Raw genomic sequence first — 12677 nt, forward strand, 5'->3', positions numbered from 1 at the left:
GGCAGTACCAGGACACCAGGCAGTGCAGGAGCAGAAAGCACCTGCTCAACTTTCCGCAACACTTTGGTGCCTCCTCATGCAATCACCAAGCTACTTCAGACCCAGGCCAGGTAGCAGCGTACAGGATGTCAAGTTGCTAGTGGCTGGAGCTTCAGGAGTCAGAGGACCCAACAGAGCCTCCCCGGGAGGTGGCCCTAGACTGAATGAATACATTGTTCCAGGGGCTGGAGAACCTGGTGTGCAACACTGGAGGGAAAGAAAGCATAGTAGAGCAGCTTGGCAGGAAGCTGTTACCTGCTGCAGTTTCCCAACAGCACTGGAAACAGGTAGCACACTGGAGGGTGTGGTGTGGTGTGGTATGGTGACACCTCTGCTTTCATGAGTTGATAAAGCCCCACATCCCTTGGATGGATGTTGGTGGAGGGCCGAGGAGGAAGGCCTGGGGAACAGTCTGGTTCCAGGTCTGGGAAAAGCCCAGTAGCCAGGAAGCAGAGTGGCCTCATCAGACTGAGTTGTTTGGGAAGAAGGGAAGTGGGGTTCCAGGTGTGAGCACTCACCTAGTAGAGGTGGTAGTGTATATGTGTGTGTGTATGTGGGGGGGGGAGGTAGTGGTAGTGCGTGTGTGGTGTATTGGGGGGGGGTAGTGATGTTGTGGTGTTGTGTGTGTGTGGGAACGCACTACTTTCTCTTAACAGAAGTGTAGGCCAGGTCTCCCTCTGGACTTCTCCAATGCATATGGGGCAATGATGCAAACAAGGTTTTGCTCGACCGTGTATGTCATGGCAAGCTGTTCCACATGTTTGAGTAGGTTCCCTGTGCCCTCCTACCCCTGGGGTGAGTGTGGGGGCCTCAGAGTGAGGCTGGGAAATGACAGGGAGTTACAGGTTTCACTCACATTCGCTTTGTCTGAGGTCTCGAGTCCAACTTTTTCCCTCTGGGTCACATCATCCTCCCTGGTCACCTGACCTGACCCTTACTATGGCTGCATAAATGCTCTCAGTCACCTGTACAGAAGGGAAGCTGAGGCTTAGAGTTAAAGGATAGACACAGCTGTAGCCTCTCTTCTAAGAAGGAGTCCATTCCAGGCTCTGTCTTTGCTCTGGAAGCTTCCAGGGAGTCTTGTGCTAAGGCAGGGCAGTGGCTCCCCCTGCTGCCTTAGCCCTTTACAGTTTCTCACTCAATCACAGGGACACCTTGGGCCTCTCTCTGGAGTCTGAGTGACCCCAGGCCTGGCATCTCCTATGTAGTCCACCAGGGTAGGGGCAGCTCTTCCTACTCTCAGGACAGAAAGAGGCATCAGACACTTGACAGTCTTTGTCATCCAACAGTGTGAGTGGGCTCTGGCCTGACTCTTCCCTGATGCCCACTCTCTAACTGTGGTGGGTGGCTGGCTTGACCCATCCAGCCCCATCAGCCTGTGTTTTTCCCCTTCCCATGTACTGCAGTGCTTCACCATGAACCAGCATAGAGCTGGTTGCAGCTAGGGTGAACCAGGATCTGTCTCCTTCCTGGGCACCCCAGGCTGTCCCTCTGACTTGGCCATAGTAGAACAACAGAGCCAGACTTTGGCTTCTAGACCTTTATGCCTGACCCTTGCTTCAGCCCAGAGTCATGTCAGATGAGGTCATAGCTAACATGGCTTTGGGACCTCGAAGATCATCCCTGGCCACACATGGCATGTGATAAGGTTCCTCAGCTCATGTTAGTGAGTGACTCACAGGGTGGGCCCTGCTTGGGTGATGATATAAGACGTTGTCTACAGCCCCTCCTTTGGGAACTCCCTCATGGGGGTGCTGAGAAGGGCAGAAGCAGCCGCTAGCTGTTCCTAGGAGCTCTATGAAGGAGGGGTGTGATCATCTCTGACCAGTTATTGTTAATCCCAAAATTGAGAGGAGAAAGACCACCTACCCAAATCCTTATGGCAAACAATTGATTAGAACAGGCTTTTTAACTCATGGACATGGAATGTCTTCCCCTAAAGGTGGGGTTCAAGAGGTCAGCATTGGACATGAGGAAGATTAGGTTTTTATAGTCCAGGGCTAGGGATTTCCAAATGAGGGATTTTCCAGGCAAAGTAGGTGGGCTTACAAAGGCAGACCGTTACAAGGTGGTCTTGAGAAGATACCAAAGTCGTTATAACAATCTTTTGAAACAAAGGTAGGGTTGCAAGATGGCCTTTACAAATTTTTGAAACCAAGACATGACTGACATTCCTGGAACGGGCAGTACGGAATCATTCGTAGTTAAGGTTGCTGGTGGACCATGCATAGCCCAATCCTTAAGAAACGATGGTTTAATCATAAACAAGAAGGAGCCTAGCTTGTCTTTACTATAAGATGGCTTTCAAGTCTAAGATGGAGTCAGGCTGGCTCATCGTGATGAGTCTCTGTATGAACTGCTGCCCACTACAAAAAGAAGCTTCAGTGAGAGCTGCACTCACGGTATGGTTAGGAACATAAATATTTAGAAGGCAATTTTACCATATGCCCACTCAACAAAACAATCTAGGGTCTACGACTGCTCCAGCCTTGGACTTTTAACCACGTTTACAGTATCGGGCATGGCTTCCCTCTTGTGGAACAGGCTTCGGATCCAATCAGAAACAGCTAGTAACTTCTATTAACAGCCATGCCACTGTTGTGAGCACACCTTGTCTGGATTGCAGCATGCAGGGATGGTTTCAGGGTACGACTACCCATGTCTCTTCCCACCCACCCCAGCAACCTGAAGGCCACCTTGTAGCGTTCTGAAAGCAGTCATCAGGGAGGAAGCTTTCTAGTCAGTTCCAAGTTGATTTCTCTAGATCCTGCCCCTGAGATGTATGGTGTCTCCAGCAATACGGTCTTACCATTCAATGATGGTAGGAACTCAAGAACAATGTCAATAGCCTGTGCTGCTTTGGAAGCCTCTGGGGCGTTCCCTGGCTGACAACTCATAGGGAGGCATCCCACTCCTGGTACTAAAATTTTCATTTGATAATCTGTATTTTCTAAGAGCACCATTGCTCACCTATTCAGGGTACCACCATTAAAACATTTAAAAATATATTTAAAATGAGCTTTCAAAGCGGGTTTCCATAACGATTTCTCACATCTCCTTAGTTTCCATTAACCCTACCCACTCATCCCTCTCTCTCATTTTTCTCACCCCATCCCTCCCCTTCCATCCCTCCCCACCCAGTCTCATCCCTGGTTAAGCATTTAACCTTTAGTACACAAATACCTATTTGCATATACAACTCCCCTTTTTAAAGTGTGTGACTGGTCATTTTGGGCATCTTCATATAAATACACAACTACCATCAAAGTTAATTTTAGAATATTTTCATTATGACAGGACACTAGACCTGCAAGCTGACACTGGCCACCTCCTTGGCCCCTGGTCTTATCTCTGTGAATTAGCTAGCTGCTCTGAGTTTTCCCCATGAATAGGATTATATTACCTGTGGTCATCTGTCTGCCTCCTCTCCCAGAGCCTCATGTGTTTGTTCATCAGCACTGTGGGATCAGGAATCAGTATGTCTCCATTCCTTTGCATGGCTGAATAATATTCCATTGCATGTCTTGACCACACATGTCTGTACATTCTTCTGCCGACGGATGGATTTTTCCCCTCACTTTTCAGTTATCATGAGAAAATGCTGCCATGGACATTCCTGTGTGAAGTCTTACGTGGGCTTATGTTCTTGATTCTCTTGAGAATGTACCTAAGAGTGGAATGACTAAGCCATGTAGTAATGTCATGCTTGACCATTTAAGGAACCACCAGGCTTTTCCACATCTGTACCACTTTCCACCCAAACCACGAGGCTCCATTTACCCCAAATCCTCAACAACTCTTGGTATTTTTCCATTAAATAAGACAACAAAACAAAAAAATCTTTTGTTGCCATTCTAGTAGCTATGACATGGGGCCTCCTTGTGGTTTTGATTTACGTTTTCCAGGGAGCAGACAATACCACATGTCTTCTGTATGCCTTTGGCCACTTGTGTCTCTGTCTGAGAGAGATGTCTCTTCATATTCACTGGTAAGTTTGGTGATACAGAAGTTTAATCCCAGAGCTCAGGAGGGCTTTGAGTTATCTATTCGTTCTTGTTTTTGATCAGCCATGACCATGGCTCCTTTGGTTTCTTTAGGAGCTTCCCGGCTTTATCTCTTGCTTTTGGGTTCACTGTTGGTTTTGAGCAAGGGCTTATGGTGTGAGCTTCATAGATAGATCCAGCTTCATCTGGTTGTATGCAGGTATCTGGTTTTCCCAGCACATTTGGGCCAACACTATTCTTTCCCACTGGCTGGTCTTGGCACCGTCTCTGCTCCCTGCCACCTTCTCCTTGATCCTCTACAGCAGTTCTGATAGGTTCACGTCTAGGATGCTACAGGCCTGGGCCTCCACCACTTCAGCCGTAGACATATGTTCATCCTTCCTTGGGTGGCTGAGACTTAGTGTGTAGGCTTCCAGCAGACTCATGTAAGTCCTCTGCCTTCCTTTTCCTCCTCTCTCTTCCTCTCTGGAGAATCTCTGAGCAGCTTCTCTCCCCTGCCATCCCAAATCCCAAGGAGAAGCTTACCAATTGCCAGTTGCCTCCAACCTGGCAGTGTGCCCTTCCTCTCAGCAGTGACTCTGTGGTGACTTCTCTGCTTCTTTAGCCCTCTAAACCTGCACTCTCTGAGACGCTCCGCTGGGACCCCCACATTGCTTTCTTCCTGGCTTCTATGTCCTTTAGTTTAAAAACATTATTTACACTGTTAATCTTGTTAGCTTTCTCCTAGTTAAATTTGCTCTTGGCAAGTTCACACATTTATATAAGGCTTCCTGATGACTTCTAGTCCCATCTCTGTTTTCCTTCTCCCACCCCTGTCAGCTTCCCTCCTCCTACAGGTCCCCTTTCCACTTTCATGTCTTCTTGTTTAGTGACACACTGAGTTTAACAAGGGCCATCTGTGTGACCATGGGGAAGTGTCTATTGGTGAGCTTATCAGCGAGTCCACAACTGAACACTAATCCCCATTCCCAGATCTGTTAGAGCCAACAACTGAACAGGAAGAATATTAGTTAAAAAAAATCTTTTTGAGTCCCAGGATGGCCACCAACTTGACAATCCTGTGCCTCGGTCTCTCCAGTGTTGAGAATGTTGGTGTGAGCCACCATATCTGGCTACTTTTGATCAACAAATCCCTGTAGCATATGACGACACTTCTCTCTGTGTGAACAGTGTGTTAACACAGTCATTGCCTCACCCCCTGCTGCTTCCTGATAAGATATTTGAAGCCACCATTGGCCATTTGAGATCTACAATGCTGTTAACTGCTGGAAAAGGTCTCAGGATCCCCTACTTCCTGTGTATCTGTGGGTGCTTAAACCAGCATGGCTTTGTCCCCTGCCTCTCAATCCCCAGGCTTTGTCACCACCTTCTGTTCTCTGACGTGGTGACATCAGCCTCCTTAGAGCCCCTTGAGTGACATCAGGCCATCCATGTCCTCCTGTGCCCAGCTTTTCCTTCTGTTGTTGAGGTTCCTCTGTGATAGAATTTCCTCCTTTGTGGCTGAAGACTATTCTGCGGTGTGTCCCCACACATCTGCTTTACTTGCACTGGACACTGCACTTATCCCCGTCCCTGTAAATGGTGGACAGTGCTTCAAGAATATAGGACTATAGATACCTTCAGGGAAGAAACAGAAGCCCAGATTGCTTCTTGGACAGCACCACAGACCTCCTCTCTCCATTTTGAATGTGCCCACGCATTCACATGCACACACACACACACACACACACACACACACACACCCCTCCATCCTCAGATTCCTTGGTGTGCCTTAGGCTACCTCACCTGCTCTATGCAGCTATAGAAACTCCAGCCTTCACCCCACTGCCTCTTCTGGGATGTGGGATCTGGTCTATGTTCTGCCATGCTCATAGACATTCTATATGGCTGTCTCCTCTCCAGCCCACTTCACCTTCTCTGCCACATCCAAAGGCTGCATGCAAGGTGCATGGGGCCGCCTTGCACCTGCCCCAGCAATGCCACTGTGTTCCAGACTCTCCATTCTGGGTTAATTGTAGAGTTTTTCAAAAGTTGAACCAATAACCCAAAGAAAGATGTCCCTGTGCTGAGCACCCCGGGTGCCAAGGAGGTTGTGCCTTTGAAGGGAGATTGGGAATTGATGCCTTCATGAGGATGAGCCCTCAGACAGCATTAGTGGCCTTCCAAGTGGAAGGGAAGGGTCCTGAGCCAGTCGTTTGCTCTGTCTCATCATGGTGTGCCCAGTGCACATCACAGCATAGCATAAGACCTCAGCAGACACCACTGGCACACCTTTGAAGCACTAACCTCCGGATCTGGGAACCAACCAGCCTCGTCACATGTTCGGCCACAGTCTCTGAATGTGGATTAAGTCATCTCCCTCCAGGCCTCCCTCACCCTTCCCCTCCCTTTCACATGCCAGTCTCAGTGTGTCTCAGGAGAATGGCGGACCCATCCCTCTTCTGCCCTGCTGTCTTCCAGCACTCATCCTAAGAGCATGCATGACCTCTCCCACACTCCCAGTGACACTGGTCACAGGCCAACTCAGGCCTGCTTCTGTGGAGCCAGGAGCTGAAATGAGGTGAGGGGTCAGACAGGCTTAATCTGGACCCCAGTCTGGACTGTACACTGCTTGCTGTCACTGAGGCCTCTGCCACAGAGCTGTGCACTGCTTGTGTCAGCAGGGGCTCCTCTCTGGGGGAGGGGAGAGTAGGGAATAGGCCTGACCACCCTCTTCCCTGCCCTGTATGCTTCATCCTGCAGGCCAGACACATGGAGCCTGAACAGAGAGAATTAAAGATCAAGGAAGGGGAGCCTCCAGCCTCCACTGAGTGGGGGACCAAGCTGGCTCCCAGGATTCTGACTCCTGCCTAAGAGCCAATGGCTCCAGGCCCAGTCAGGGGTTTGTGGGGGAGTAGGGTGGACAACCCCGTGCTCAGCATGGAGCATGGTAGAATACCTACTTCTGGAAGAGGGTTACATGGGCATGCCATCTACCACTGTCATCCCCTGGGATGACTTGGTGGCATCTGGAGCTTCAGACCCAGTGCCCTATTGACCTTATGTGCCCCAGCATGATGTGGTCAATGACAAACTCCATAGGCTGTGACATGGTGGGGCAATTGCTCCCACCAGCAGACTGTGCTGGCAGCGGTGGCAGGGCTATGAGGCCCCCATCAGCCTCGGCCTGTAATTTTCATGTTCAGTGGGCAGGAAACTCCAGCCACACAGCTGCTGTGGCTGCCCTGCCAGAGAGGGCCCCTTGCCTGCAGGGCTCAGGCTGGGGTCACCACAAGCCCTCACGGTAGCTATGTGCAGACACAGCACAGGCAGCGAGTGACTTCACCTCAAAGGCATCTCCTTCCCACAAGCCCTGACTGAGGTCCCCATGACTGGCTCATGCTGTGGACAAGCTCTGAAGTCTTCTGGGAACCTTAGCTCAGATCCTTCCCTCCCTCTGTGTCTGCTATGGCTCCCCAGTGATTAGTTCTCTACTTCTTAGCTCCATGAGGGTCCTCCAGTGATCTTTCTTGTCCTTTGCTCCTGTGTGTTACCCTTCACTGTCTTTACTTGGGGCTCTTCTCCACCTTCATGATTTGGTCTTGGCAGTGACTCCCTAACTCCCAGTGACAGACATAGTCCCTGGACCCGTATGGCCCTGGGCTCCCCTGAAGAAATCAGGTCAACCTGCAATGTTCTAGCCATCACAGCCCTACTGTCATCTAACCTTTGTCTGTATTTGTCTATATTTGCAACCCTCCTTCCAATGGCATGTCCCCACTCCTGGTGATTCTCAGAACTCAGGACACATTGCCCTGTGGCTTGTCTGGGCCACACAGAACAGTCAAGGCTGAGCCCCTTGTGTGTTGTGTGCAGCAGGGTGGTGTTGTAGCTTGTCAAAAGACCCTCACTCACACAAAGACCACAGAGATCGCCATCGTTGTAAAACGCATGACGATTTTGCTTATCCAACATGTTGGGAAACCCCCTCTCAGCACACAGGCCAGAGGAGAGACCCAGAACAAAGAAAGAACACACTTTTTATACCTTTGTAAGGGCCGGATATAGGCACCAGGGTAGTTTGGCTTATTTTCATTGGTGTAGCCAATAACCTTTTTAGACATTGGTTGGTTTGTATAGGGTGACTCTCATTTTGTCTATCCTTGAGGTTTTTAGTGTGAGGCAAGACAAGGGAATTGTTAATCTTGTTTTGGAAGCTTAGTAATTTTGACCGTTAAAACTATGTTTTTATATTTGTTTAGTCAGCCAGCTTTTTATCTGACTCTGTACTTGTCCTGCTAGTATAGTTTTGAAAGTCCTTTTGAAGGGGGAAGGTACAGGTTTATCTTGAATTTATTTTGGATATTACAGTGGCTGTTCCTAAGAGGGGTGAAGGTAGGGGAGCTAGGGTGTGAGTGCGGATGACACTAGCTCCTCATGGTGTGGCATCAGGGAGGTGCTGTGGGGAACACTGACCTTACTCCCTGCTGCTCTGAGTGCTGTGGAAGGGGGATGTAGGGAGTGGGAATGGGGTGATGGCAGAGAGCTAAGGAGCAGGGCTTCTTACGTGACACAAATGTGACCCCATCAAATTGGAAGGAACCCAATACTGCCTACAGGGGCTCAGCCTTCGGGATGGTAGGCAAGCAGGGGCTCTTCTGGCTGCAACATGGGGAGAAGGAAGGGCAGCAGGGACCCCAGAGTACCTCAGAGTACCTCTGGGGACTTGCTTGCACAATAGCTGAACTGAAGTTGACTGTGGTGGGCAGAGCTCTGGGCTATGATCCAGGTCAGATCTTCAGCCCAGCACTGGTGATCACCTCACCAAGCCCTAGGAGGGACGCCTTGGCCTGCAGGGCCACTGTGGCTCTTGGGGTCTCCATATAGTAGGCCCTTTCCTCCCAGTCAGAGGGAGGATCACAGCAGCTGTGAGGAGACACCATGACCATGACAACTCTTATAAAAGAAAAACACTTATTGGGGCTGGTGTACAGTTTCAGAGGTTTAGTTTACTATCATCATAGCAGGAAGCATGGCAGCGTGCAAACAGACATGGTGCTGGAAAACGAACTGAGAGTTCTGCATCTTGATCCAAAGACAGCGGAAGGAAATTGTCACAGCAGGGCTAGCTTGAGCATATATGAGACCTCAAAGTCTACCTCCACATTGGCACACTTCCTCCAACAAGGCCACGCCCACTCCAACAAGGCCAAATCTCCTAATAGTGCCACTCCCTATGGACCAAGCATTCAAACACATGAGTCTATGGGGGCCATTCCTACTCGAGCCACCACAGATAGGGACAGGTTTTCTGGTCTGCATTCAGAACTGTCAACTTTGTGAAGTGTTCTACAGCTGAGCTCACACACCCCATCAATATCACAACCATGTCACACACACACACACACAGCTGTGAGCATCACAGCAAGTGATGCCACCATCTAAGCCAGTGTCACCTCAGCTGTGTAGTGGGAGATTAAGCCAGGTTCCCAAGAGTTAAAGATAGGTTAGGCCTTCCTATCTCTGTCCCTGTCATCTTAGGCACACTGGCTCCCTCAGCTGTCCCCATGTGCTTGAGAAATGCCTTTGTGATGATGTCATCCTTCCTCAAGGACAGAGCTGCTCTCTTAGGCTGGGTCAGCTCCTTGCAAAGGGGGGAAGGGAGTTATGCACCCAGCAGGGGACTAGGGAAGGGGACAATTTATCCTGTGAGTATGTGTGTGAGTATGTGAGTATTGACTGACAGACCTACAATGTCTTACTCTTTTAAAAAGCTTGGTGCCCCGAGAATCTTCTCATGTTAGCACATGCTTTTTAGGGAGTTGCTTCTTTCTGGTTGCAAAATATGTAGTGCAAAATGCATGCTTATTTCACAGAAACTGGAAGAGTTAGAGCTAGAGACACAAGGAACAATTACTACATCTAATGCCACCAGAAAGCAAGGACCAGTTTTGTTTTTCTTCTAATTTTGATTTTTGTCAAAAATCATCCCAGGAGCATCTTGGGAGATGGATCGGTGGGTAGAGTGCTTGCCATGTGAGTGTGAACATCAGAGCGTGGAACCTTAGCACCCACATGAAAAGTCAGGGAGGCATGATGAGTACCTGGAATCCCTGTGCTTCTGATGTAGAGACAAGGGTTGCCTGGATCAAGCTGGCTGGGGAGACTTAACCAGTCAGTAAGCTTTGGACCTAAGCTCCCCCCTCCCCTCTTTCACACACACACACACACACACACACACACACACACACACACACACACCTACACACATGCAAGCATGCACGCACATCCATCCCAACCGCAAACAAAATCCTTCCAGAGAAATGGCAGGGAATGGGTCACAGACTTCTTAAAGGCTAACTATCACCTTGTGACCTGGGTGCTGAATCCCAGCCATTCACTGCAGCAACTTGTCCCCATGACGGCTGGGACAGGATGGCCCACAGCACATTCATTCATAACCACTGAAAACTTGCCAACTGTGCCGAACTAAGACTGAAGCAGCCACGGTCTGTCCCCAGCAAGCCACAGGTTATGGCTGTTGACAGGAAGAGGAGCATCACTGGCCCCAACAAGCCTCGGATGGATGCAGAGCTTCAGTGAGGGAAGCCTATGTGTCATTGTCCTGCATTGCCTAAAATGGTGGCAACAGTCCCAAGGCTACCAGGGATGGCTGGAGGCACTTGGCTGCCAGACATGTCTCTCTGCTGTGGCAGCCATCCACTGAAACGTGATGACACAGGGCCACAGGCCAGCACCTTGGTGGCCCTACAGGGTTATGAAGCATGTGGTCTTGAGGAACACTGGGAGAAGGGCATGCAGGACCTCTCTAAAGTGGTCCTTATTTGAAGATAAAAGCCACCCCATAGATGGCAGAGACAGGCAATGGAGTCTGGGGGGCTGCCACCTGGGGAGCAGAAGGACACAAATGCCTGAGCAGGGAGCTGTGTGTCCCAGAGCTAAGGGGCTCTGGGAGGTGGAGCCTGAGGAGGAACAGGGGAAGCTTGCCAGGTGTTTGTCCTGCCTGGCCCACGGCTCTCCCTGGCTGAGCCCAGAGAGAGAACAGCAGGCAGGGAGCTTCCTGACTAGAGCAAACAGGGAGGGGGCGTCACCAGTCAGTGAACATAAAGTCTTTATGCCCCTCTCCTCTCTGTCTATTCACTTCCTGCAGGTGCCATCTTGATGCATCTGCCACATACTGAATTGTTATCTTGAAAGGAATTTTGACATTTCATCTCTCTATTCCTGATCATGGTGCTGGACCATGGTGCTGGATGCACACGCTCGGGCCATGGCCAGGGGTACAGAGCAGAAAGCCAGGGAAACTCCTGCTACTCCATCAGCATGACTCTCACCCTCCCTCATGACGCCTGGTCCATGTGGGCTCACACTCCAAACCCTTCCATCTGGCAGCTGCTTAATCAGTCCCTTCTCGAAGCCCGTTCTGCAGGCACACCCTGAGACTCATGGTCAGCCAGAAGTTACTGGCTCAGTCTGGAATCCTGGAATCCCTTGCCTGCGTGCTCCTCTAGCCATTCACGCCTGACTCCCTCAAGCACATCCTGAGTCCTGGGGGATATGTAAACAGAACCAAGGAGCTGGGGTGTCCAGGGAGGTGGGAACATCTAAATAACCAATGCATTTGAAGTCCACACTGAGCTGCAGCTTCTGTGGCTCACCCTGTGCCCGTGCCCTGTTGTCTGTCTGCATGGAAGGCGTTTGTCTGCATGGAAGGCGTTATGTCTTCTGCACTGTGTCAGCATTTCAGTCACTGTGCACAACCCCAGACAGACACTCAGGCCTAAAACTGGGCTGTGTCAACAGACTGGGAACTTTCCTTGAACTCCTACAAAGTGACACACGATGACCTTGGGCTGGGCCCATCTAGAGCCCCAGAGAGTGCTGTACACTTTTGGAACACATTTCTGTTCACAGACTGGGATTTGACAGGTGAGTATCCAAAGGCTCAGAGAGGAAGGCAGCCTGCCTGGCCACATGCAGAGTGTCTGGTCATTCTACAAACTGTCAAGGGTGTGTTGGCCTGTCAGCCTGGAGAGCTTGTGACTCTGTGAAAAGCCTTATGGGGGCTGGGAACCTCCTCCCTCCTGAGTCAGGCAGAGAATGGCTGCTGTTCATGTGGCTGCCGAGACTGGTTGGAAGAAATTGATCCTGGTATCATGGTTCAATATGGAGGACCCTGACCCCTGAAATCAAGAGTACTGAACAGGAGGGGTACTTAGGACTGGAACAGGACTGGAGGGTAAAGGGTTTGGGATGCAGAAAGCCTTGCTCACTGCATCTTGCCCTACAGACAGACAGAAGCCAGGGCTTGTTGTTTATCAGCCATTTGGATCATGGAACCTGGTCACAGCAGCCACAATAGGCAAGATGTGTTTCTGTGGGTGTTTAAACAGAGAAAAGAAGCAGGCCTAGGTGGGTGGGGTCATCAGAGGGCCTAGACAATCAGGGGAGGGTCAGAGAGAAAGAGAACTGCCCCTACACCAGACACACACACACGCACACGCACACGCACACTCACACGCACAGGCACAGGCATGGGCATAGGTACATACATACACACAGGTACACATCTGCTCATGCATGAACCCGCTCACCCTGTCCCTGGCTGCAACCTTAGATAGATGGCAGGAAGTT

The sequence above is a fragment of the Mus caroli genome, chromosome 5 (assembly GCF_900094665.2).
Source record: "Mus caroli chromosome 5, CAROLI_EIJ_v1.1, whole genome shotgun sequence".
Taxonomy (NCBI): domain Eukaryota; kingdom Metazoa; phylum Chordata; class Mammalia; order Rodentia; family Muridae; genus Mus; species Mus caroli.